This window comes from Scyliorhinus canicula, chromosome 2 (assembly GCF_902713615.1).
Source record: "Scyliorhinus canicula chromosome 2, sScyCan1.1, whole genome shotgun sequence".
In the NCBI taxonomy this organism is placed as follows: Eukaryota; Metazoa; Chordata; class Chondrichthyes; order Carcharhiniformes; family Scyliorhinidae; genus Scyliorhinus; species Scyliorhinus canicula.
The window spans coordinates 230,032,068-230,057,339 of record NC_052147.1 but is presented as its reverse complement, the minus strand read 5'-3'; the positions used below and the strand labels follow the sequence as shown (position 1 = coordinate 230,057,339).

The following is a 25,272-nucleotide window of genomic DNA, read 5'->3' as shown; positions in this document are numbered from 1 at the left end:
CCTGCCTGGCGCCTTCCCCCCTGTTGGGGGTGCGCTGCGGCCCTGCTCTGTTGCACGCCCCCTTCGCTAGCTTTCCTGCTAGCACGGTGGCTCCCCTCTCGGAGGTTGCTGTCCCGCTTCCCCTCTCCCCTCTCCAGTACTCCCGTTCCCTCGTGCCGGGGCCTGGCCTCCCACCTGGAGCGGGCCCTAGGGCATTGGGTTGTTTCTCATTAGCGAGGTTAATGTTGAATGCAGTGGGCTCCCCGGAATCACCCACCTCCCCAGCGGGAGGTCACGCAGGCATCATCCAGCACTGCTCCATGAAAGCGGCAATCAGGCTTCATGGATTCTGAGTGGGAGCAAGGAGGTTAGGACCCTGCTCTCTACTTACGTTCAGGCAGCACAAGGGCACAGCAACTGCAGGCCAGGTGCTGTGGGGAGTTCTTCAAGGGAGCTGGAGGTTGGGGGGCTGGAGGGGGATGCCGTGTTATTCACCCTGGGGTAACACGGACTGCAACTGGATGCAGTTGTACTTTAAAGTAGACTCCAAAATGTGATGTTAGTTCAATACGTTTTATTGAACCTGTTAAGCAGTGCACACAGTTCACTGTGGGTTTGACACTCCACTAATCTAAGTGTGTTTACTATAACTAACTAGACCAGATTAGCTCTGAGCCACATGTAGAAGGTGCTAACTGATATATACACCCTGACTGTCGCTACAGTTGTCACCAGTGGAAAGAGGCAGAGTGTTGATGCCTCGTGTGTTTTATAGTGGGAGACCACCTTCTAGTGTTCTGCCTGGTGATTGGTTGTGTTCTGTCCTGTGTGTTGATTGGCTGTACTGGGTGTCTGTCACTGCCTGTCTGTATCTCATTATGTGCATGAGTGCATATCATGACAGGGGCTCGGTCAGGGATCGCCTCTGGGCTGCGGGGGAACTTTGGGACTGTGAAGCCTTGAAGCCAATTTTATTTCATGTGAACACCCATAACAGGACAAACCATAGCTGTAGCCTCTCTGTCCTAAAATCTACTCACAGGACAGAAACATGCTAAAGCTTGTTTCTTGGGGAAGCATTCCATTCTCCTTGACTTTTTTACTGAATCACAGGAAAATACAGTGCAGAAAAGGCCCTTTGGCACCGCCACATGAAAGATACCTGGGGCGGGATACCCCAGTCACCGACGCCGAAATCGCATTCGGCGATCGACTGGAGAGTCCCTGTTTGTGCCGAAATAGGGATGGCGCCGCTTTTGCAATGCTCCGCCCCCTCAGAGACGGCGTACTCGAAGAGTACACCGTATGTCGTATGAATGGCGTCAGAATGTCACCTGAGGCCCTCCCCGATGCTCCGCCCCCAATGAGCTGAGTTCCCGATGGCATGGGTCACCCATGCTATTTTGTTTCATGAAACCGGCGTGGCGGCTGCGGACTGAGTCCAGCGCCAACACAGTCAGGCGTGAGCCGTTCCACATGCAGGGGGAGCTTTGGCGGGGTCTGGGTGGTGGCCCAGGGGTGGCGAGGGAGATTATTGGGGGACAGTATGTGGCAGGCCGGGCCCGACCGGCGCCATGTTACATGGCGAGGCTGCTGCAGGCTGCCACTGTGCGTATGCGTGGCCACGGACCAGGCAATTATCCGGCCGTATCCGCAGGTAAAGCTGGCTTTACGATGTGCGGCTGCTCGCCCCCCACTGGACGGAGGATCGGTGCAGCTTTTGCACCATTTTTTCTGGCGTAAAACGCCACTGTTCCTACGCCGGCGTCAGCACTTAGTCTTCAAATCGTAGAATCCAGCCCCTGATCTGACAATCCTAATCCAATTTGGAAGCACTTGGCCCATAGCCTCGGATGGTAAGACAAGCCAAGTGCTCATCCAGGTACCTTTTAAAGGATGTGAGGCAACCTGCTCTACCACCCTCCCACATAGTGCATTCCAGACTGTCACCACCCCCTGGGCAAAAGTTTTTTCCTCAAATCCCCCACTCACCTCCCGCCCCTCATCTTGAACTTATGTCACCTCGTAACCAGCCTTCAACTAAGGGGAACAGCTGTTCCCTATCCACCCTGTCCATGCCCCTCATAATCTTATATACCTCGATCAGGTTGCCCCTCAGTCTCCTCTGCTCCAGCAAAAACAACCCAAGCCTATCCAACCTCTCTTCATAACTTAAATATTCCATCCCAGGCAACATCCTGGTGAAACGCCTCTGCACCTGCTCCAGTGCAATCACATCCTTTCTATAATGTGGCGACCGGAACTGCACACAGTGCTCCAGCTGTGGCCTCACCAATGTTCCCTATAACTCCAACATGACTTCCTTGCTTTTGTAATCTATGCCTTCATTGATAAAGGCATGTGTACCATATGCCATTTTCACCACACCATTAACCTGCCCTTCTACCCTCAGAGATCTGTTTACAAAAGGCTTTTTTGTTCCTCAGGACTTCCCAGTGTGGTGCCATTCATTGAATATATCCTTGTCAAATTGCTCCTTCCAAAGTGCAACACCTCACATTTTTCAGGATTAAGTTCCAACTGCCACTGTTCTGCCCATTTGACCATCAAGCCTAAATCTTCCTGTAACCCAAGACTCTCAGCCTCATTGTCAACCACCTGGCCTATCTTTTTGTCCTCCGCAAAGGTACTGATGATTCTACCCCCCATATAGTCATCTAAATAAATGATGAATAATAGGGGGTTGAGCACAGATCCCTGTGGTATGCCACTGGACACTGGCTTCCAGTCACTAAAGCAGCTGTCTGTCATCGCCCTCTGTCTCCTATAGCTCAGCTAGCTTTGAATCCACCATATCAAGTTCTCCTGTATCCCATGTGCTTTTGCCTTCTTTATAGTCTCCCATGTGGGACCTTTGATGGAACCATCAATTCAGCGAACATGTGTAGTTGGATCTGAACCGAGGCTTTAATACACTTACAATAGAGCCAGCCTATTCGTCGTTGAACTTCGGTGAACTGGCAGGCTGGCTCTAAGGCACTGATCTTTATTCATCGGTCCCAGGGGGAGGAGTCCTGGGCGGAGCCAAGGGAGGAGCCCAGTACAAACTCTCGTGTACTCCCAGATCGACTCCCCCCCTGGTGGTCGGATAGTGCAACTGCACTTACAATGGGTAGATAACGAACATATATACATGGAGTGATATTGGCAACTATATATAGCGTGACTCACATTCACCACATTCACCCCCTGTTAAAAAAATCAAGTTCGGCGGGGGTGATGGCTCAAAGAGTCAGTCTGTCCGGTGGACGAATTGTCCGTTTTGATCTGTGGAGCACCGGGGTTGCAGCCTCTAGCGGTGGCTGGGCGGGTGTCGAGGTCTGGGGCATGGTTGCCGACTCCGGGGCGAGTCTTGTCCGAGCCTCATACACCTCCTGGTCGAATGGAGACTGGGGGCGTGAGGGACGGGCTGGTGCTGGTGCTCAGGACTGGTGGGGTGAGCTCGCAGAATCGGGGGCGCAAGGGGGCGGCCGCATAGGGAATGGGGAAAGGAGTTCCTCGGTGGGGGTAGATGGGGGGCTGGAACCAGCGGGTGCCAGGTCCCGGAGGGATACTGTGTCCTGGTGACCGTCCGGGAACTCAACAAATGCGTACTGTGGGTTGGAATGAAGCAGGCGCACCTTTTCAACAATGGGGTCGGTCTTGTGCACCCTGACGTGCTTCCTTAGGAGAACAGGGCCTGGCGTCCTCAGCCACGCCGGAAGTGAGACCCCTGTGGTAGTGCCCCTGGAAAAAATGAAGAGCCGCTCGTGGGGGTTTGGTTGGTAGCTGTACACAGGAGGGATCTAATTGCATGGAGCGCGTCGGGGAGGACTTCCTGCCATTGGGAAACTTGGAGCTTCCTGGACCTGAGGGTCAGTAGGATGGTCTTCCAGACCGTCGCGTTCTCCCTCTCCACCTGTCCGTTCCCCCGGGGTTGTAACTGGTAGTCCTGCTCGAGGTGATGCCCTTGTCAAGCAGGTACTGACGCAGCTTGTCACTCATAAAGGACGCACCCCGGTCGCTGTGCACATAGCTGGGGAAACCGAACAGGGTGAAGACACTATGAAGGGCCCTAATGACTGTGTGGGAGGTCATATCGGGGCATGGGATGGCGAAGGGGAATCAGGAGAACTCGTCAATAATGTTAAGGAAGTAAATGGTTTTGTTAGTGGAGGGGAGTGGCCCTTTGAAATCGATCGCAAGGCGTTCAAAGGGCCTAGAAGCCTTGACCAGGTGGGCCCTGTCTGCTCTATAGAAGTGCAGTTTGCACTCCGCACAGATCGGGCAGTCCCTGGTGACCGCTTTTACCTCCTCGTTGGAGAAAGGCAGGTTTCGGGCTTTGATGTAGTGGGCGAGCCAGGTGACCCCTGGGTGGCAGAGGTCATCGTGGATGGCTTTTAGGCGGCTGAATGCGCGCTGGCGCATGTCCCGCGGGATAGGGTATCCAAGGGCTCGTTGAGCTTCCCCGGTTGATATTTGATATCGTAATTGTAGGTTGAGAGTTCAATCCTCCACTGAAGAATTTTGTCATTTTTAATTTTGCCCCTTTGCGAGTTGTCGAACATGAAGGCGACCGACCGTTGGTCGGTAATGAGGGTGAACCTCCTACCTGCGAGGTAGTGCCTCCAATGTCGGATAGCCTCCACGATGGCTTGTGCTTCCTTCTCGACTGAGGAGTGTCAGAGTTCTGAAGCGGATAGGATACGGGAGAAAAATGCAACGGGCCGCCCTGCTTGGTTCAAAGTGGCTGCTAGCGCTACCTCTGAGGCGTCGCTCTCAACCTGAAAAGGAGTGCATTCATCCACCGCCCGCATGGCTGCTTTGGCGATGTTGTCCCTGATGCAGCAGAAGGCCTGGCGCGCCTCAGCAGACAGAGGAAATAGTGTGGCCTTGAAGAGTGGGCGGGCTTTGTCCGCATATTGGGGGACCCACTGGGCGTAGTACGAAAAGAGCCCCAAGCACCACTTGAGGGCCTTGGGGCCATGGGGGAGGGGGAGTTCTAAGAGGGGGGCGCATGCGGTCCGGGTCTGGGCCCAGGACCCCGTTCTCCACGACGTAGCCGAGGATGGCTAGTCTGTTTGTGCGGAACACGCATTTCTCCTTGTTATATGTAAGGTTTAATTTTTGGGCCATCTGGAGAAAACGGTGGAGGTTGGCATCGTGGTCCTGCTGGTCATGGCCGCAGATGGTAACATTATCCAGATTCGGAAACGTGGCCCGCAGCCCGTACTGGTCTACCATTCGGTCCATTGCTCGTTGGAACACCAAAACCCCGTTAGTGACGCCGAAGGGAACCCGGAGGAAATGGAAGAGGCGGCCATCGGCCTCGAACGCCGTGTAGTGGCGGTCCTCCGGGTGGATTGGGAGCTGGTGGTATGCAGACTTCAGATCCACCGTGGAAAATACCCGATATTGGGTGATCTGGTTTGCCATGTCTGCAATTCTGGGGAGGGGATACGCGTCTAGGAGCGTAAAGCGATTGATGGTCTGGCTATAATCGACGACCATGCGGAATTTTTCTCCGGTCTTGACGACCACCACCTGAGCTCTCCAGGGACTGTTACTGGCCTCTATGATCCCCTCACTGAGCAGCCTTCGGACCTCCGTTCTGATAAATACCCTATCCTGCAGGCTGTACCGCCTGCTGCGGGTGGCTACCGGTTTGCAATCCGGGGTGAGGTTGGCGAAGAGAGGAGGGGGGAGATGCGCAGCGTGGCGAGGCTGCAGATAGTGAGTGGGGGCAGGGGCCCGCCGAAGCTGAGGGTGAGACTCTTGAGATTACATTGGAAATCCAAGCCTAAGAGGAGTGGCGCGCAGAGGTCAGGCAAGACATACAGTTTAAAGTTGGAATAGCTAGCGCCTCGAATCGTTAGCGTTGCTGTAGTGCGGCCTTGGATTTGGATGGAATGGGAGCCCGAAGCGAGGGCGATAGTTTGGTTGATGGGATAAATGGGGAGGGAACAGCGTCTTACCAGCTCTGGGTGTATGAAGCTCTCTGTGCTCCCGGACTCGAAGAGGCATGACGTGTTGTACCCGTTGATCTGGACCTCCGTCATCGAATTTCTCAGATGCTTGGGGCGAGATTGGTTGAGGGTGACCGCGTTGAGTTGCGGGCCGCGTGGTGGGTGCCCGGGGGAGTCGAATTCTTCCGATCGGGTGTCCTGTCAAGTAGGTGCTGCTGCGTTCTGGCGAGATTGATGCAGGAACACTGCGCTGGGTTGCGGGCCATGTGGTGACTGCCCGGGGAGGTCGTACTCCTCCGATGAGCTGTTTGAGTCTGGGGATGCAGCTAGGGCCCGTGGATTGCACGTGGAGGGTGGTGATGAAGATGGTGTCCAAGATGGCGGCCCCCATGGATCGCATGTGGCGGGAGGGGGCGGAGCCTGAGCATAGGCCGCAGCGTTTCGGGCGCCGCGGGCCTGCTGGTGCTGGGGGCGATGTTTTTGGACTGTTGGGGTGTTGAGGGCTGGGGCCCTTCTGCCGAGGCACACTCTAGCATAGTGGCCTTTCTTCCCGCAGCTGCTGCAGGTCGCGGATCGGACTGAGCAGTGCCTCCGCGGGTGCTGGCTTTGTCCACAGAAGTGGCAGGCTGGAGCAGTTGAATAACTGGTTTGGGGAGCTGAATAGTGGCAGGCTGGAGCAGTTGAATAACTGGTTTGGGGAGCTGAATAGTGGCAGGCTGGAGCAGTTGAATAACTGGTTTGGGGAGCTGAATAGTGGCAGGCTGGAGCAGTTGAATAACTGGTTTGGCGAGCTGAATAGTGGCAGGCTGGAGCAGTTGAATAACTGGTTTGGGGAGCTGAATAGTGGCAGGCTGGAGCAGTTGAATAACTGGTTTGGCGAGCTGAGTAGCTGGCTGGGGAAGCTGAGTAATTAGCTGGAGCAGCTGAATAGCTTGAATATTTGACTGGGACAGTCGGGCAACCGGCTGTGGCAACGCGATAGCTGGAGGGCCTTGTGGCACAGACTTTGGGGGGTCCTCAGGTCGGGGGCCCATGCGGCGTTGGCGGGGTGCGCGGGAAACGAGTTGAGGCTGCGGAAGGAAACTTCCATTGTGATAGCAGCCTCTACGGTAGTCACTAAGCCCTGGGCCCCATTTTCTAATAGTCTCTGGCGTACATAGTTAGATCGAAGGCCCGCTACAAAAACATCCCGCACAGCAAGCTCCCTATGTTCGGCCGCGGTTACGGTCTAGTAATTGCAGTCATTTGAGAGATTGGTCAACTCACGTCCAAATTCAACTAAAGTTTCAGTAGACCGTTGTCGGCGAGTCGTGAGCACATGGCGGGCAAAGACCTCGTTCATGGGCCTAATATTCATTTTGTTCAAAATTGCCAGCGCAGCGGTGTAGGAACCGGCTGGATTTAGTTGTGTAGAAATTCTGTGGCTTACCCTCGCATGCAGTAGGCTGAGCTTTTGTTCCTCCGTAGTTTCAGCGATGCTGATCTTGGCCAGGTAGGCCTTAAAACATTTCAGCCAATGGCAGAAGGTTTCTGTCGCCTCTGCATCCTGCGGATCGAGTTCTAGACATCCTGGTTTTAGAGCAGATTCCATGCTTTACTTCAGCAGCTTCTTAAGTGTATTAAATTGATGGAACCATCAATTCAGCGAACACGTGTAGTTGGATCTGAACAGAGGCTTTAATACACTTACAATAGAGCCAGCCTATCGTCGTTGAACTTCGGTGAACTGACAGGCTGGCTCTAAGGCACTGATCTTTATACATCGGTCCCAGGGGAAGGAGTCCTGGGCGGATCCAAGGGAGGAGCCCAGTACAAACTCTTGCGTACTCCCAGAGCGACTTCCCCTGGTGGTCGGATAGTGGAACTGCACTTACAATGGGTAGATAACGAACATATATACATGGAGTGATATTGGCAACTATATATAGTGTGAATCACATTCACCACAACCTTGTCAAATACTTTACTGAAATCCATGTAAAAAAACATAAGAATATAAGAAGTAGGAGCAGGATTAGGTCATCTGGCCCCTCGAGCCTGCTCTGCCATTCAATAAGATCATGGCTGATCTTTTGTGGACTCAGCTCCACTTTCCGGCCGAACACCATAACCCTTAATCCCTTTATTCTTCAAAAAATGATCTATCCTTATCTTAAAAACATTTAATGAAGGAGCCTCAACTGCTTCACTGGGCAAGGAGTTCCATAGATTCACAACCCTTTGGGTGAAGAAGTTCCTCCTGAGCTCAGTCCTAAATCTACTTCCCCTTATTTTGAGGTTATGCCCCATAGTTCTGCTTTCACCCGCCAGTGGAAACAACCTGTCCGCATCTATCCTATCTATTCCCTTCATAATTTTATATGTTTCGATAAGATCCCCCCCGCATCCTTATAAATTCCAACGAGTACAGTCCCAGTCTACTCAACCTCTCCACATAATCCAACCCCTTCAGCTCTGGGATTAACCTAGTGAATCTCCTCTGCACACCCTCCAGCATCAGTACGTCCTTTCTCAGGTAAGGAGACCAAAACTGAACACAATACTCCAGGTGTGGCCTCACTAACACCTTATACAATTGCAGCATATCCTCCCTAGTCTTAAACTCTATCCCTCTAGCAATGAAGGACAAAACTCCATTTGCCTTCTTAATCACCTGTTGCACCTGTAAACCAACTTTTTGAGACTCATGCACTGGCACACCCAGGTCTTTCTGCACAGCAGCATGTTTTAATATTTTATCATTTAAATAATAATCCCTTTTGCTGTTATTCCTACCAAAATGGATAACCTCACATTTGTCAACATTGTATTCCATCTGCCAGACCCTAGCCCATTCACTTCACCTATCCAAATCCCTCTGTAGACTTCTGGTATCCTCTGCACTTTTTGCTTTACCACTCACCTTAGTATCATCGGCAAACTTGGACACATTGCACTTGGTCCCCAACTCCAAATCCTCTATATAAATTCTGAACAATTGTGGGCCCAATACTGATCCCTGAGGGACACCACTAGCTACTGATTGCCAACCAGAGAAACACCTATTAATCCCCACTCTTTGCTTTCTATTAATTAACCAATCCTCTATCCATGCTACTACTTTACCCTTAATGCCATGCATCCTTATCTTATGCATCAACCTTTTGTGTGGCACCTTGTCAAAAGCTTTATGGAAATCCAGATACACCACATCCATTGGCTCTCCGTACTGGTAATGTCCTCAAAATTTTCCACTAAATTAGTTAGGCATGACCTGCCCTTTATGAACCCATGCTGCATCTGCCCAATGAGACAATTTCCATCCAGATGCCTCGCTATTTCTTCCTTGATGATAGATTCCAGCATCTTCCCTACTACCGAAGTTAAGGTCACTGGCCTATAATTACCCGTTTTCTGCCTACCTCCTTTTTTAAACAGTGGTGTCACGTATGCTAATTTCCAATCCGCCGGGACCACCCCAGAGTCTAGTGAACTTGCTCAATAACCTCACAGTGTCTCACCCCGAGTTCCATATCTGCCTCCTCATTCTCTTGAGTGAAGACAGATGTGAAATATTCATTTAATACCATACCAATGTCCTCTGGCTCCAACCACAGATTCCCCCCTTGGTCCTACTCTTTCCCTGGTAATCCTCTCCTCATTGATATACTTACAGAATATATTTGAATTTCCCCACTTTTACCAACTAGAGATTTCTCATATCCTCTCGTTGCTCTCCTAATTACTTTCTTAAGCTCCATCCTGCACTTTCTGTACTCCACTAATGTCTCTGTTAATTTGCTCCCCTTGTACTTATTAAAAGCCTCTTTCTTCCTTTTCATTGTACCCTGAATATCTCTGGTCATCCATAGTTCTTTGGGCTTGTTACTCCTCACTATTACCCTAGAGGGAATGTGTTGGGCCTGTATGAAATGAAAATCGCTTATTGTCACAAGTAGGCATCAAATGAAGTTACTGTGAAAAGCCCCTAGTTGCCACATTCCGGCGCCTGTTCGGGGAGGCTGGTACGGGAATTGAACCGTGCTGCTGGCCTGCCTTGGTCTGCTTTAAAAGCCAGCTCTTTAGCCCTTCCCCATTTCCTCTTTCAACACCCCCCCTGCTCCACTTCTGTAGATCTCCCCAACAGTAACTTGTTCCAATCCACCTTGGCCAAATTCTGTCTTATTTTACTAAAGTCTGTTCTCCCCCAATCCAAGACCTTTTACTGCAATTTGTCTATTTCCTTGTCCATAGCAAACTTAAATTGTACCATGTTATGGTCGATATCAGTAAAATGCTCCACCGCCATCACATCAACCACCTGTCCAGCTTCATTCGCCAGAAGTACATCTGGCACTGCACCATCCCTTGTTGGACCCTTCACATATTCAGCAAAAAAGTTCTCTTGTATACATTTTACAAACTCTTCTCCATCTAAGCCCTCAACACAATGACTATCCCAGTTCATGTTGGGAAAGTTGAAATCACCCACTATAATTACCGTATTATTATTTTTACACACTTCTGCAAATTGCGCACATATTTGTTCCTCAATTTCCAGCTGACTATCTGGGGGTCTATAATAAACACCTAGCAATCTGGCTGTCCCTTTTTTATTCCTAAACTCTACCCAAAAGATTCATTTACCCCCCCCCACCAAGATATCATCTCTCCTTACTGCAGTAATTGACTCCTTATCTAATAGTGCAATGCCTCCCCCTCTTTTGCCCCCTCCCCTGTCCCTCCTAAAGTTTCTGTATCCTGGGATGTTGAGCTGCCATACTGCCCCTCCCTCAACTAAGTCTCCATGATGATACTATATCATAATTCCATGTTCTACCTGTAATACTCCAGGCATTAAAGGAGAGGCCATCTAGCCTTGTCTTACTCTCCTGAAACTTACCTCCGCTCCCTCTGACTTGATTGCTTTTTGTATGTTATGCTGTGTCCCTATTCTGCTAACAGTCTGCGTCCCCTCGCCCTGTCGAATTAGTTTAAACTCTTACCAACAGCACTAGCAGACCCACTAGCAAGGATGTTAGTCCCACTCTGGTTCAGATGTCCAGGTGCTACCTTCCCCAGATATGGTCCTAGTCGTCCAGGAGTCTAAAATCCTTCCTCCTGCACCAACTCTTAAGCCACACATTCATCTGTGCTATTCTCCTATTCCTATACTCGCTAGCACATGGCAATGGGAGTAATCAAGGGATTACAACCCAAATTCCTGTTTTTTAAACAAATTTAGAGTACCCAATTATTTATTTTCCAATTAAGGGGCAATTTAGTGTGGCCAATCCACCTACTCTGCACATCTTTGGGTTGTGCGGGTGAAACCCACACAGCCATGGGGAGAATGTGCAAACTCCACACAGACAGTGACCCGGGGTCGGGATTAAACTCGGGACCTCAGCACTGTAGGCAGCAGTGCTAACCACTGGGCCACCGTGCTGCCCTACTGAATTCCTGATGCAAGACTTCATCCCTCTTTCTACCTATGTCATTGGTACCAACATGTACCACGACCTCTGTCCTTTCACCTTCCCCTGCAGGATACCCTGCAGCCATTCAGTGACATCCTGGACCCTGGCACCAGGGAGGCAACACACCATCCTAGAGTCATGTTGACAGCCACAGTAGCACCTATCTGTTCCCCTAACAATTGAAATCCTCAACCACTATAGCCCTGCCATTCTTCCTATCTTGTGCAGATCCACCAGTGGTGCCATTAAGTGGCAGCCACACTTTTCTTCTGTACGGCCACTCCTCCAACTGGAGCTTCCAAGATCTGCTACATAACACAGAGAGCAGCACATCACGGGTGCGAGTTCTTCTGCCATGACTAGGCCCCTTATTTACTCCCTTTTTTTAACGAAAGATTAAGCTATATAAGTTAAAGTAATCAATTAATAAGTTTTTAAAACTCTTTTTATTAACCTGCCTTTGGTTTAGAGAACCTTCCCGTAAGTAATTTACTGGAATTAGTAATTTAGTAAGTAATTAGTTAGGTTTAATTATTTTAACAACGTTTTAGTTTCAAGTTGAGTGCAGATTCCCTCCCAGCCAATCAAGTCACCGCTTTCCGGCGACGTCACTTTTTAAAAAATTTATTTGACCTCAGGTCAGTTATTCTGTTTACTCACAAGTGTCTGGAACACCTCTCTCCAACTGTGCTCCCTGGAGACTTACCAGTCAGTTCTTTCCCTTGTAGCTTCAGCTGCCAGTTTCTCCCAGTTCCCTCTAACTCCTTGTTTCTACCCAACTTAAAATGCACTCTCACTCAGCCAAAGCAGCACTACCAGTTTGTACATTCTTGTTTAAAGTCCATTTCACTCGCCATTGACTGTGACAAGGCTCTTGTTTGACAGCTGAAGGCTATCTCAAAGAAGGGATTAACTTTGTTATTTGTGATTGCACTTGACGATCCATAAACTCTGAAGTGCTTCCTCGAAAGTGCAGGTGCCCAGTCTGAGAACAATCCAGACTGGGTGTCTTGCAACCTCTGATACCTGAACAACGTGCCTGCACTGTATGTGCATTATCACCATAGAGGCAGCTGGCAGCACTCAGACATTAAGGTGCAGGGGTTCCTCACTGAGGACCGTCCTGCAGTCAATGTTTAAATCTCTGGATTAGCGCCAAAGGGCTAAGCACAATCTCCTTCATGTTGCTGTCAATGGCCTGGGGTTTCAGGGCTCCTGATCTTGGCAGGAGTGAGTATGCAGAGCGAAGATTGCCAGCACAAGTGGCTCGCTGGATGGCACTCAGAAAGAAGGTGGAACGGTCATGTTAAGGGCCGGGGAGGGTTGCCATCATTGGTTTAAAGTCACAGGTCATGCAGTGGCTGCCCAGCTGCATCGAGTGTGATGGCATGACAGCATTAGGATTGCGGGATGTCCAAGCCTGAGTATCCACAGTGCATAGTTGTATCTCACGTCTTTGCCTCTGATAGTCCTAGTGCCCTCTCAACAGCTCAGTAAGTTATGCTCGTCCAACCAACTGACCATGATTATTAATGTTTCACCACTCTCAGCTGCCTCACACTCCAAGTTTGGGTCAGGGGAAGAATCCAAGAATCCCTCATTGGCAAGGAATGAGGGTCGCGGGCCAAGCAATGTGCATTGCAGCACCGACCAAACGATGGCACTGGCGGATTCAGGAGCCATCAGGTTCACATGGGCGTCCATGTGCTGGAGCACATCAGGAACCCCATAGCAGCTGAAGTGAAGGGGGGGGGAACCGCCGAACGGAACCATGGCCGTCAATGAGGGGCCATGGGGCAGTGATCCCGACTGTTGAGGCAATGATATGTAATGGACAGCATCTTTCATATCCGAGGTTTGCCCAGGATGTCGGGCATGGTGATGGGTGGTCAGCCTCCCAGATTATAAGGACAAGGGGTTCTGGGTGGAACCCAGTTCTCCTTTCCCAAACCCAGTTCTCCCTCGCCCAAGAGTCTATTTGACATCACATCAGGGCGATGGACCTGTGATGGCTGTGTCAGCCAGTCACTATTAAAGGCAGAAGCGTGATGACCACATGCTGTGAGGAAAACTGTGGTGTTCCTCAGGTTCTGGTTATGGCTGACTCCTGTCTTCCTGCTGACAGCGCACTGACTCCTGGCCTCATGGCTGCATGTGGGCCGGGGACACTTTCATTTGGACTTGAGTAGGGGCAAGTCTGTGTCTGGTTAGTGATGGGCTTGCATTCCAGGATGTCCATCACTGTGGGTTTCATGGCCTCTCACTGGTGGTGTCTCTTGGGGGGACCTGTAGGAGGATCCAAGTCCAGATGCAGAGAATGGTCCACCCTGTTGGAAAGTGTTAAATAACAGAGGCATTGCATGTTTCAGATGTGACATATTTTAATGTGACAATTATCCATTCCCTAACTATGATTACTAACCTCACACCTGGCCACTCTGTTCTCCTTTCATTTCTTAATCTTTCGTAGCTATGTGCTATATCTAGGTGTCTCCCCAAGATACACATCAGAGATGGAAGTGGCCTGCTGCCTTCCATGCCCTGTGGCCTTTGATGCTCTTTGTGGTCGACTTCTGGAGAATCTGGACCTAGAGGGCCCTGGCCGACTTACAGATGTCACTGGTGTCCCTGTGCCATCCTGTTCTGCCTGATGCCCCGAAGAACACCGATGTCAGGAAGGGGAGGAATCAGAAGAGCTGGAGACTACCCAAGTCTCCTTGGTGGAATAATCCAGGACTTCCTCCTCCGCAGGGTGTCCGTGGGCCCCTGGGATACTCCATGGGATGGATGAGCGACGGGAATGAGCTCCAGGGGCCTTCAGAGTCATTTGGAGGTCCATCATTGTCTGCAGCCTGGTGCTGAAGCCTTCAGAGATGATCCTATGTGATTGAACCAAGCTCTTGAGTGCTTCAGCAATGTCTACCTGTGTAGGCAGCACAGTGGCGCAGTGGGTTGGCACTGCGGCCTCACAATGCTGAGGTCCCAGGTGCGATCCTGGCTTTGGGTCACTGTCCATGTGGAGTTGCACATTCTCCCCGTGTTTGCATGGGTTTCGCCCCCACAACCTAAAGATGTGCAGGTTAGGTAGATTGGCCATGCTGAATTGACCCTTAATTGGAAAAAATGAATTGGGTACGCCGGTTTTTCGGCAGGGGCGGGAATCGTGTTGCGCTGGTCGGGGGCCGTGCAATTCTCCGGTCCGTGATGGGCTGAGTGGCCGCCAGTTTTCGGCCGATCCCGCCCGCGGAAAATACACCAGGTCCGTACCGGCGGGACCTGGCTCTGTGGGTAGCCTGCGGAGTCCTCGGGTGGGGGGGGGGGGGGGGGGGGCACGGGGAGGATCTGGTCCCCAAGGTGGCCTGGCGTGCAATCGGGCCCATCAATCCGTGGGCGGGCCTGTGACATGGGGGCACTCTTTACTTCGCGCTGGCTGGTGTAATGGTCCGCCATGGCCGGCGCGGAGACAAACCCCCCCCCCGCGCATGCGCTGGGATGACGCCAGCACACGCTGGCGCTCCCGCGCATGTGCCAACTCGCGCCCTTGCCGCTGGTTGGCATGGCGCCAAGCCCTTCGGCGCCGGCTGGCGCTTGGCCAACCCAGCCGGTGCTGGCCTCGCCCCTGAAGGTGCGGAGGATTGTACACCTTCCAGGCGGACCAACGCCGGAGTGGTTCACGCCACTACTCGGCGCTGATACGGCCCGCCCCACCGGTTAGGGGAGAATCCTGCCCCATGTTGCAGCTATATAAAACCTTGGTTAGGCTGCATTTGGAGTATTGCGTACACTTCTGGTCACCACATTATCAGAAGGATGTAGAAGCTTTGGAGAGAGTGCAAAGATGTTTCAACGTGCTGTTGCCTGGTCTTGAGGGTGTTGAATAAACTAGGAATGTTTTCATTGGAAAGACAGAAGCTGGAGCAAGACCTGGTAGAGGTCTACAAAATTATGGGAGGCATAGACAGGGTGGAGAGCTAGAGGCATTTTTCCAAGGGTAGAAGTGTCAATTACTAGGGGGCACAGGTTCAAGATGAGAGGGGGAAAGTTTCAGGGAGATGTGCAGGATAGGTTTTTCACGCAGAGTGTGGTGGGTGCCTCGAACACACTGCCAAAGAATGTGGTGGAAGCAGGCACATTAGCAACATTTCAGAGGCATCTGGATGAAACCATGAATAGGGAAAAAATAGAGAAATAGAGGCATATAGATTGAATAAAGGAAGAAGGTTTTTCTTTAGTTCGGGCATCATGATCGGCACAGGCTTGGAGGGCCAAGGGGTCTGTTCCTTTGCTGTACTTTTCTTTGTTCCTAATGCTAATGGGTCTGGTGCTAATGGGTCTAGTTAAACAGGCACAGCAAAGCTCACTTCACTAACAACTCGGTTCCCGACACGGTGCTGTCTCGCCCTCACAACGAGTGGGTCGACTATGTAAAAACTCCATCCTTTGTCTCTTGAGACTTTAGAATTTGTATGTTTGAAATCTGCAATCATTAGCAACAGACACAGCTGGATTTACTATAACCAAGACAGACAAGACAAGATTCAACCTTCCATTATAATGAATGGAATGTTTGCAAGCTGCTGAATAACACTACCTGCTATAACAAAACATCAGTATTCTATGAAATACTGACATGCTCATTAGGTTGCTATAGAAACTGGCACTTCTCTTCTCATTTGTGCAGTGAAGCTGACATGATCACAGCCAATTATGTCTCATAGAATTATACAGCACAGAGGAGTCTCACTTCCCTGCTCTTTCCCCACAGCCCACCAATTTTTTCTCATTCACGTTTTCACCCAATTCCCTTTTAAAAAGTCACTACTGAATCTGTTTTCGCTGCCTTTTCATGCCGCACATTCCAGGTACAACAATTCACCGAATAGAAAATGTTTCAGATGTCCCATCTGATTCATTTACCAATTACTTGTACCACTAATAACATGTTACAATTCATTCTTGTATAATCCCAAGGTGATTCACAGGGAAAATATAAAACAAAATATTACATGAGCCACATAAGGAAATATTAAGTCAGGTGCCCAAAAGCCTGGTCAAAGGGGTAAGTTTTAAAATGTGTCTCAAAGGGCGGAAAGCAAGGCGGAGAGGTGAAGGAGGCAGTTCCAGAGCTTCAGACTTAAGCAAAATAAGGCACAGCCGCCAATGGTGGAGCAATTAAAATCAGAGATCTTCAGTCAGAATGAGATGAGCACAGATATATTTGAGGGTTGTAGGTTGGAAGTAGGTGACAAAGATAAGGATGGATGAGGCCATAGAGGGATAAACAAGGATAAGAATTTTAAAATCAAGATCGGGAGCTAATGTAGGTCAGTGAACACTGGGGTGACAGGTGAACGGGACAGCTGTCCACTTGGGATGGACTGGGTCAGTGTCCCGGCAAATTGTATAACTAGGGCAGTTTAAGGGCTTTAAACTAAAAAAGCAGGAGGGAAGGGGTCGGTGACAAGGGATTTAGAAACCTAACAGTAATATTACATAAGCAACTGAGGTCCATACAAAGAATAGCACGAAAAAGCATAAAGACTCTTGATCTGAATGCACAATGCAATAAGTGTTTTGTGTCATCTGCAAACCTCACGGATGCTATCATTTAGGGGCTGGTTTAGCTCACTGAGCTAAATTGCTGGCTTTTAAAGCAGACCAAGCAGGCCAGCAGCATGGTTCGATTCCCGTACCAGCCTCCCCGGACAGGCGCCGGAATGTGGCGACTAGAGGCTTTTCACAGTAACTTCACTGAAGCCTACTCGTGACACTAAGCGATTTTCATTTTTCATTTCATTTGCCACTACTTCCCTTTCATCAATCTTAACACCAGATTTTTCAAATACTTCTTTGATAAGTGATCTGATAATTTAGCAAGAGGAAAGAGGTCGAGAGAGATGCAGCTGTCACTCATCTGCGTACTAATATTGTGTTTTCCAATGGTGCCAGTGGAATGGAGTTTGGGTGTGAAATGGGACTGGGGAAAGATCCATGGGTGACAAGAAAGGTAATGATATAGGAGCAGGAAGAGAAGCCATTTCAAGTGGCCAGCAGTTTAAAGGGGAGCAGGACATGGATCTCAAGGACAAAATAATTTGATGAGGGCATGAGGGGAGATAGAAGGGAAACTAGAAGATGTGACGTCAGGGTGATGAAGTTTAACCTGGTGGGCTAGTGGAAGTGAGGGATATGGCAGAGGCAACTGATTGGATGGTCTCATCTTTTAAAAAAAATATTTTTATTCTCCATTTTCACATTTTCTTCAGAATTTACACCCCACCAACAAACAGTAAACGGTAACGAATGCAATGTCAATCCTCTTATCAACAACAACGATCCCATCCTCCTGCCACCCCAAACAACGACCCACCTGACAATATAAGCATCAAATAAAAGAAACCCTCCCAAGGTGGAAAAAAAAGGAAAAAAGAAAGAGGAATCAGGAATCGCCAATGGTCACCATTGCCATATATAGTCCATCCCCCAAACCACCCCCCTAACATTCAATGCCATCCAATCCCCGAAAGTGTACCGTGAATGATGCCCATGAATTGTAGACACCCCCCTCCAAGACTCCTCCCCTCCACCTGAGGAATTGAACAAACAAATGTGATATAAAATGGGATAATTAGTTAGAATAATATAGAGGATAGAGCCAGTCTGATGGTAGTGAGTTAGCAGGCAATGAACAAAGGAATTCAGCAAAGCAGGCAATGAACAAAGGAATTGAGCGAAGCATGGCCAGGAATGGGGGAGGGGAGCCTCGTGCAGAGGATGGTGAAAAGAATGCTGGGTAACAAGAGGCCCAGGGTTGAGGAATGCAAAGTGATCCAATCAGGATATATGGCCAGGTCAGGAGGTATATAGGATGACCTATGGGAATCTTGTATGTGAAACGTGATGCCATTTGAATGATATGTATAGAAGATATCTTTGTCCTCGGTCTCACTTGGTACTGGGAGCTTCAGGAGACTATATGTGTTCTGAGTCTCTGTAGAGCGGGTCAGCCTTGCAAGTTGTTTAAAAATAAATAATACCATACCTACAGATCCCTCTCAAGTTTTATTGAGACCAGACTGACGGGTAAAGAACTTAATTCCCGTAACAGCCTCCCCGAACAGGCACCGGAATGTGGCGACTAGGGGATTTTCACAGTAACTTCATTTGAAGCCTATTCGTGACAATTAGCGATTTTCATTTCATTAATTTGTCACACCTCCTGTTGTAAACTCCTCCCTCCAACCTGGAATCCTTCCCCCAACCTTTCACCCCTGCTAGACTCACCAAAACCTGTTCTACCAGGCTCCGATGGTCGCAGCCCCTCCCCCCACCTCACTCCTGTTCAATGGCCGCCTTAAACCGGCCAGTGTGGAGGCCCCCACCCAGGTCTCCTTCCCCCTTACCCAGTCCCAGGAAAACCAAGAGATCCCCTTCAGCACACAACCCCCGCATACACACCAAGCCCCAAAGAACCATAATTCCAAAAAAAGTCTTCCCTTGTCTAAATATATACAGCATCGACTCATTTAGTACATACACCAACACGCAGTGAAAAAAATAAAGTTACATGAGGCTAAATCGCTACACGACCATTTCTCAATTCTGCCACAGTCCTTCTCCCTTCGGAAACTCCTCCGATGCTTCTGCCGTTCCAAAATAAAAGTCCTTGAATTTGAAGGTCACCCTCAACTTAGCTGGATATACTATGCCGCACTGCACCGTACTGATGTACAGTGCCTTCTTCACCCGGCTGAAGGCAGCCCGCTGATGCACGATCAATTGCACAAAGACTCAGATTGGGTACAACTGTGGCTTTATTACAGTCAGATGTGTGGCCTCCTACTGCAGCTGGCGAAATGACTGATCAGGAGGAGGACACGCATATTTATACGGCTCCTAGTGGGCGCAGCCAGCCGGCAGGGGCTACCGGCGAACCTGTAGTACAGGTCCTGCCTTACATCCCCTAATGCAGGTGTACACAGTGGTTCACCACATTCACCCCCTGTTAAAAATGAGTCCGGCGGGGATGGTGTGGAATTATATACAATGTTACGAATTATGTACAGAGTCTTAAAAAATGAGTGGGGAAGGAAAACAAAATCTCCATTTTGACCGTCCGATGGCCGTCAGAGGTTCAGTCGATCCGGTGCTTTGACGATTCGCTGGGAGCGACGTAACAGCGGCGATGTTGGTGCTGGCGGTGCTGGTGTCATCGACATTGGTGCTGGTGCTGCTGGCCAGTGGTCGGATGACCCCGGGAGCATGCTGAAATCTTCTTCGTCCTCTTGCGTGGTCAGGGTAAGGAGGGATGGACCTGGTGGGGTTAATGTTGGTAGCGCCGGGGGAGGGGAGGGTGGCGCATGGGTGGGGAAGTGTGTTTGGCTGGAACCTGACGGTGCCAGGTCCCTGAGGGAGACAGTATCTTGGCGGCCGTCGGGGAACTCCACGTAGGCATACTGGGGGTTGGCGTGGAGCAAGTGTACCCTGTCCACCAAGGGGTCCGCCTTGTGGAGTCGGACCTGCCTACGGAGCAGGACCGGTCCTGGAGCTGCGAGCCAAGTCGGGAGCGACACACCTGTGGACTTCCTGGGGAAGGTAAAAACACGTTCACGGGTTGTGTTATTTGTGGCGGTGCACAGTAGTGACCGGATGGAGTGTAGTACATCAGAGAGGACCTCCTGCCAGCGGGAATCTGGGAGGTTCCTGGACCGTAAGGCCAGCTGGACGACCCTCCAAACCATCCCGTTCTCCCTCTCTACCTGCCCGTTTTCCTGGGGGTTGTAGCTGGTTGTCCTGCTGGAGGCGATACCCCTGCTGAGCAGGAACTGACGCAGCTCATCACTCATGAATGAGGATCCCCTGTCACCATGGATGCAGGCGGGGAAACCGAACAGAGCAAAGATTGTGTTGAGGGCCTTGATGACGGTGGCAGTGGGGGGGGGGAAGCTCCATGAGGGGGCGCATGCGGTCGGGATCGGGCCCCAGAAGTCCGTTTTGGACTACATAGCCGAGGATGGCTCAGTGGGTCGTGCTGAACACACATAGAATATAGAACAGTACAGCACAGAACAGGCCCTTCGGCCCTCAATGTTGTGCCGAGCCATGATCACCCTACTCAAACCCACATATCCACCCTATACCCGTAACCCAACAACCCCCCCCTTAACCTTACTTTTATTAGGACACTACGGGCAATTTAGCATGCCCAATCCACCTAACCCGCACATCTTTGGACTGTGGGAGGAAACCGGAGCACCCGGAGGAAACCCACGCACACAGGGGGAGGACGTGCAGACTCCACACAGACAGTGACCCAGCCGGGAATCGAACCTGGGACCCCGGAGCTGTGAAGCATTTATGCTAACCACCATGCTACCCTGCTGCCCCAACACACTTCTCTTTATTATACGTAAGGTTGAGAAGAGCGGCGGTGTGGAGAAATTTGAAAATGAAAATGAAAATCGCTTTATTGTCGCGTGTAGGCTTCAATGAAGTTACTGTGAAGAGCCCCTAGTCGCCACATTCCGGCATCTGTTCGGGGAGGCTGGTACGGGAAATTTAGCGAGGTAATTCAGCAGGGAAATTTTGTGAGGTTGGCATCGTGGTCCTGCTGATCATGGCCGCAGATGGTGACATTATCTAAGTACGGAAACGTGGCCCGCAAACCGTACCGGTCGACCATTCGGTCCATCTCCCTTTGGAAGACCGAGACCCCGTTAGTGACGCCAAAGGGAACCCTAAGAAAGCGGTAGAGCCGACCGTCCGCCTCGAAGGCAGTGTATGGACGGTCCGATTTACAGATGGGGAGCGGGTGGTAAGCGGATTTCAGGTTAATTCTTGAGAAGACCCGGTACTGCGCAATCTGATTGACCATATCAGATATGCGTGGGAGGGGGTACACGTCGAGCTGCGTGTACCGATTGATGGTCTGGCTGTAGTCCACAACCATTCTGTGTTTCTCACCCGTTTTTACTACTACCACTTGGGCTCTCCAGGGGCTATTGCTAGCCTTGATGATACCCTCCCAGAGCAGCCGCTGGACCTCGGACCTGATGAAGGCCTTGTCCTGGGCGCTGTACCGTCTGCTCCTGGTGGCAACGTGTTTGCAATCCAAAGTTAGATTGGCAAAGAGGGAGGTGTGGTCAACCTTGAGGGTCGCGAGGCCGCAAACGGTGAGTGGAGGAAGGGGCCCGCCGAATTTGAGGGTGAGGCTCTGGAGATTGCACTGGAAATCCAGGCCCAGCAATAGTGCAGCGCAAAGGTTGGGGAGGATGTAGAGACGGAAACCGCTGAATTCTACGCCCTGGACAGTGAAAGTGACCGTACAGAATCCTCGGATCGGGACAGAGTGGGATCCGGAGGCCAGGGAGATCCGTTGATTGGCGGGGTGAACCGAGAGGGAGCAGCGCCTTACCATATCCGGATGTATGAAGCTTTCGATGCTCCCGGAGTCCAGCAGGCAAGAGGTCACGTGGCCGTTGATTTTCACCGTTGTCGAAGCGGTGGCCAGGTTGTGTGGACGAGACTGGTCCAGTGTCATCGAGGCGAGCTGCGGGTGGTCGTCAGAGGTTTCGGATTGAGAGCGTCGGCGATCCAGATCGTGGGATGTAGTTGGCGTTCCAGCACCGTGGGGAAGACAAAATGGCGGCGTCCAGAGGTCCTGTGGAGAACAAAATGGCCGTGCCCATTGCGGGGGCGGGGCATGGGACGCACGGGACGCACGTTGGTGGTGCTGGGCAAGATGGCGGCACCCATGGGCCGCACGTGGACTGGGGGGAGGAGTTGGTGGCGCCCTCTGGCCGCACGTGGCCCCGGGAGGAGAAGATGGCGGCGCCCACTGCCGCACGTGGCCCTGGGAGGAGAAGATGGCGTCGCCCATTGTGCGTTTGGCAGGGGGGAGAGGGTGATAGCGGCAACTGCGCGGGTCTGCCACGCTGCGAAGTGGCCCTTTTTGCTGCAGGACTTGCAAGTGGCGGCGCGGGCCGGGCAGCGTTGGCGGGGGTGCTTCTGTTGACCGTAGAAGTATCAGCGGGGACCCCCGGGGTGCGCGGATTGGCGTGCGGCGCAGGCATATTGGGTAGGCAGGGCCCCAGCTGGGGGGGTCATTTGCGGGGTCCAGGAGGAGTAGGATGGGTGAGCCGCACGGTGAGGGGGGTAGGCCTGGACATTACGGGATGCGACCGTCATGGAGAGTGCTAAAATTTCTTTCTCCCCTAGGTCGAGCATGGACCCTTCTAGCAGTCGTTGTCAGATGGGGTCCGACGCAATCCCCGTGACGAACGCATCGCGCATGAGGAGAATAGAATGTTCGGTGGCCGTAACGGCCTGACAGTCACAGTCCCGGACGAGTGGGATTAGGGCCCGCCAGAAGTCTTCGATGGACTCACCAGGGAGTTGAGAGCGAGTGGCGAGTACGTGCCTGGCGAAGATCATGTTCACTTTCTGCGCATAGTTTTCTTTTAGGAGTGCCATCGCTTCCGCGTAACTCGGGGTGTCCTGGATCAACGGGAACACGCCGGAGCTCAACCTGGAATACAAGACCTGTATCTTCTGAGCCTCCGTCAGCGTGGGGGTCGCAGCGTTGATGAAAGCCTTGAAACAAGCTAACCAGTGATTAAAGTCCTTTCTGGTGTCGGGCGAGTGCGGATCCAGCTGCAGGCAATCTGGTTTGATTCTGATATCCATTTCGTTGAAAATCTGACTCCAATAAATTGATGCACGATCAATTGCACAAAGACTCAGATTGGGTACAACTGTGGCTTTATTGCAGTCAGATGTGTGGCCTCCTACTGGAGCTGGCGAAATGCCGATCAATGGAGGACACGCATATTTATACAGCTGCTAGTGGGCAGAGCCAGCCGGCAGGGGCTACCGGCGAATCTGTAGTACAAGTCCTTACATCCCCTAATACAGGTGTACACAGTGGTTCACCACACCCGCCTCCTCGCCAGCTCCATCGTAAAGTCCTGGTTTATGCATATATCATCTCCAGCCCACTGCACAACCCGCTTCTGCTTTGCCCAACACAAGACTTTCTCCTTCACGCTATACCTACGGAAACACACAGTTACTACTCTTGGCGGCTCACTCGCCTTTGGTATAGGCCTCCACGACCGATGAGCCTAATCCAGTTCATATCAGGAGGAATCGTCCCCCTCCACCAATAGCTTCGCCAACATCGTGGCAAAATACTCCGTCGGCCTCAGGCCTTCCGCCCCTTCGGGAAAACCCACAATCCTCAGATTCTGTCGCCTGGATCTGTTTTCCAGGTCTTCCATGCTGGCTCATAGACCCTTGTTGGTCTCTATCACCCTCCGCAACTCCTTCCCCATCGTGGTGAGTTGATCACTGTGCTGCTATAATACCTCTTCCACTTCCTTCAGTGTCTCACCTTGCTCCCGTACCTCTGCCACTACGCTTGATACTACCGTCCTCAACAGGGCAATCGCCTCCTCCACCAGCACTTTCAGTACTGCCCCAATCTCCTTCTTCATCGCTTCCATGCTTTGTGAACTGTTTTTCAAGTTTCACGGCCATCACTGTGGTCATTTCTTCTGCTGTGAGTGATGCAGCCTCCCTGGTGCTCCAGCCTCCACTTTCCTTGCAGTTCCTGCGCTGACTTTTCCACTCACCAGCGGCCTTTTATTAACCCCTTTTTGACGGCCATTCTTCTCCCAAACTTGGACATTTGTCCTCCCTGTGCCTTCTTACAGCCTTTTCAGCCTTTGTTTGCAGGCATTGTAATAAATAACTTTAATTCCTTTGGAAAGACTAAAAAGATGAGATCAGTGTAGTAGTAAGAAAGAATTTTAGCTCACAAGATGAAGATATAGGGAACGATTTATCTGGAAAAAATTTATGTCTGGTTTTGGCCACATTTAGCCGGGTATTTCTTGGCAGCTGCAGTGCCGGGCAACATCCGGCTATTCAACAGCATTTTGCCGCTATTCTTTGGCCTCAGTGTGTTTTTCTCTGCCGAGGCTGCACCGAGAGTAATTTCCTGCTGGCAAGCCAGGCAGGAAAGACTCCTCGCAGATTGGGGCGCCATTTTGTCTGGCTGCCCAGATCTTTACCTCCTTTCAGCTCCCCTCCCTTGCATTTTGACCCCACAACCTCAGGGAGGCCCCCCAGGAACACCACCCCCCCCTTCTACCCTGTAAGCCCCCTCGGGCCTAATCCTTGGCAGTGCCAACCTAGCACCCAGGCATCCTGGCACTGCCGCTCTGGCAGCGTCCCTGAGCCAGAATGACACTGCCATGGTGCCTCGGTGGCACTCCCAGAATTCCAGACTGTCAGTGCCAAGGTGCCTGGGAGCAAGAGGGAGTACCAGTGTACCATCCTGCCCTGTCTCCAATTGCCTTGGAGTAACCACCCCCCCTGCCCAGGTGCCATTATGATTGGTCCACGTTTGTGGAAACCAGTACCAAATGGCACCCTGGTGAGGTCGCCTAGGCACGGTCCCAGGCGCCAGGAGAATCCCGTCAACGCGTATTTACATCTCGCCTAGTGAGCACAAGATCCAGATTGCGATGTCTTACAAGACTCTGTGAAATCTCACAAGGTGTTTAGAGCATTTCAAATCTCGCGAGATGCCTCTCTCTAGATTTAACGGCTTTGTCCTGACACCAAGTCGGACGTGGCAAGGCCGTTAAATCTCGCCCATAGAATCAGTTTGGGTGGAGATAAAAAATAGCAAGGGAAAAAGAAATCACTGATGTGAGCAGGCTACAGGAATGCGAACAATAGTTATACACTGTAGGACAGAGGACAAATCAAGAAATAATAGAAGCTTGCAAGAAAGATTCTGCTATAACTTTGGGAGATTTTAAAATTCATATAGACTGGACAAATCAAATTGTAAAGGTAGA

At 51.1% G+C, this 25,272-nt stretch overlaps 1 protein-coding gene across 7 annotated transcripts in view; it reads right to left on the bottom strand.

Annotated features, from left to right (window-relative positions):
• Window positions 1–25,272, bottom strand: part of b3galt1b (UDP-Gal:betaGlcNAc beta 1,3-galactosyltransferase, polypeptide 1b) — a 170,834-nt gene that overhangs the window by 9,820 nt on the left and 135,742 nt on the right. The window contains exon 1 of one of the 7 annotated variants that reach the window (XM_038789741.1): window positions 5,955–5,989. The exons of the other annotated variants lie outside the window; for them this stretch is intronic. The gene's annotated coding sequence lies outside the window, so the exon portion shown is untranslated. Of the gene's footprint in view, window positions 1–5,954; window positions 5,990–25,272 lie in introns of those variants that run through there. 7 annotated transcript variants of the gene reach the window in all.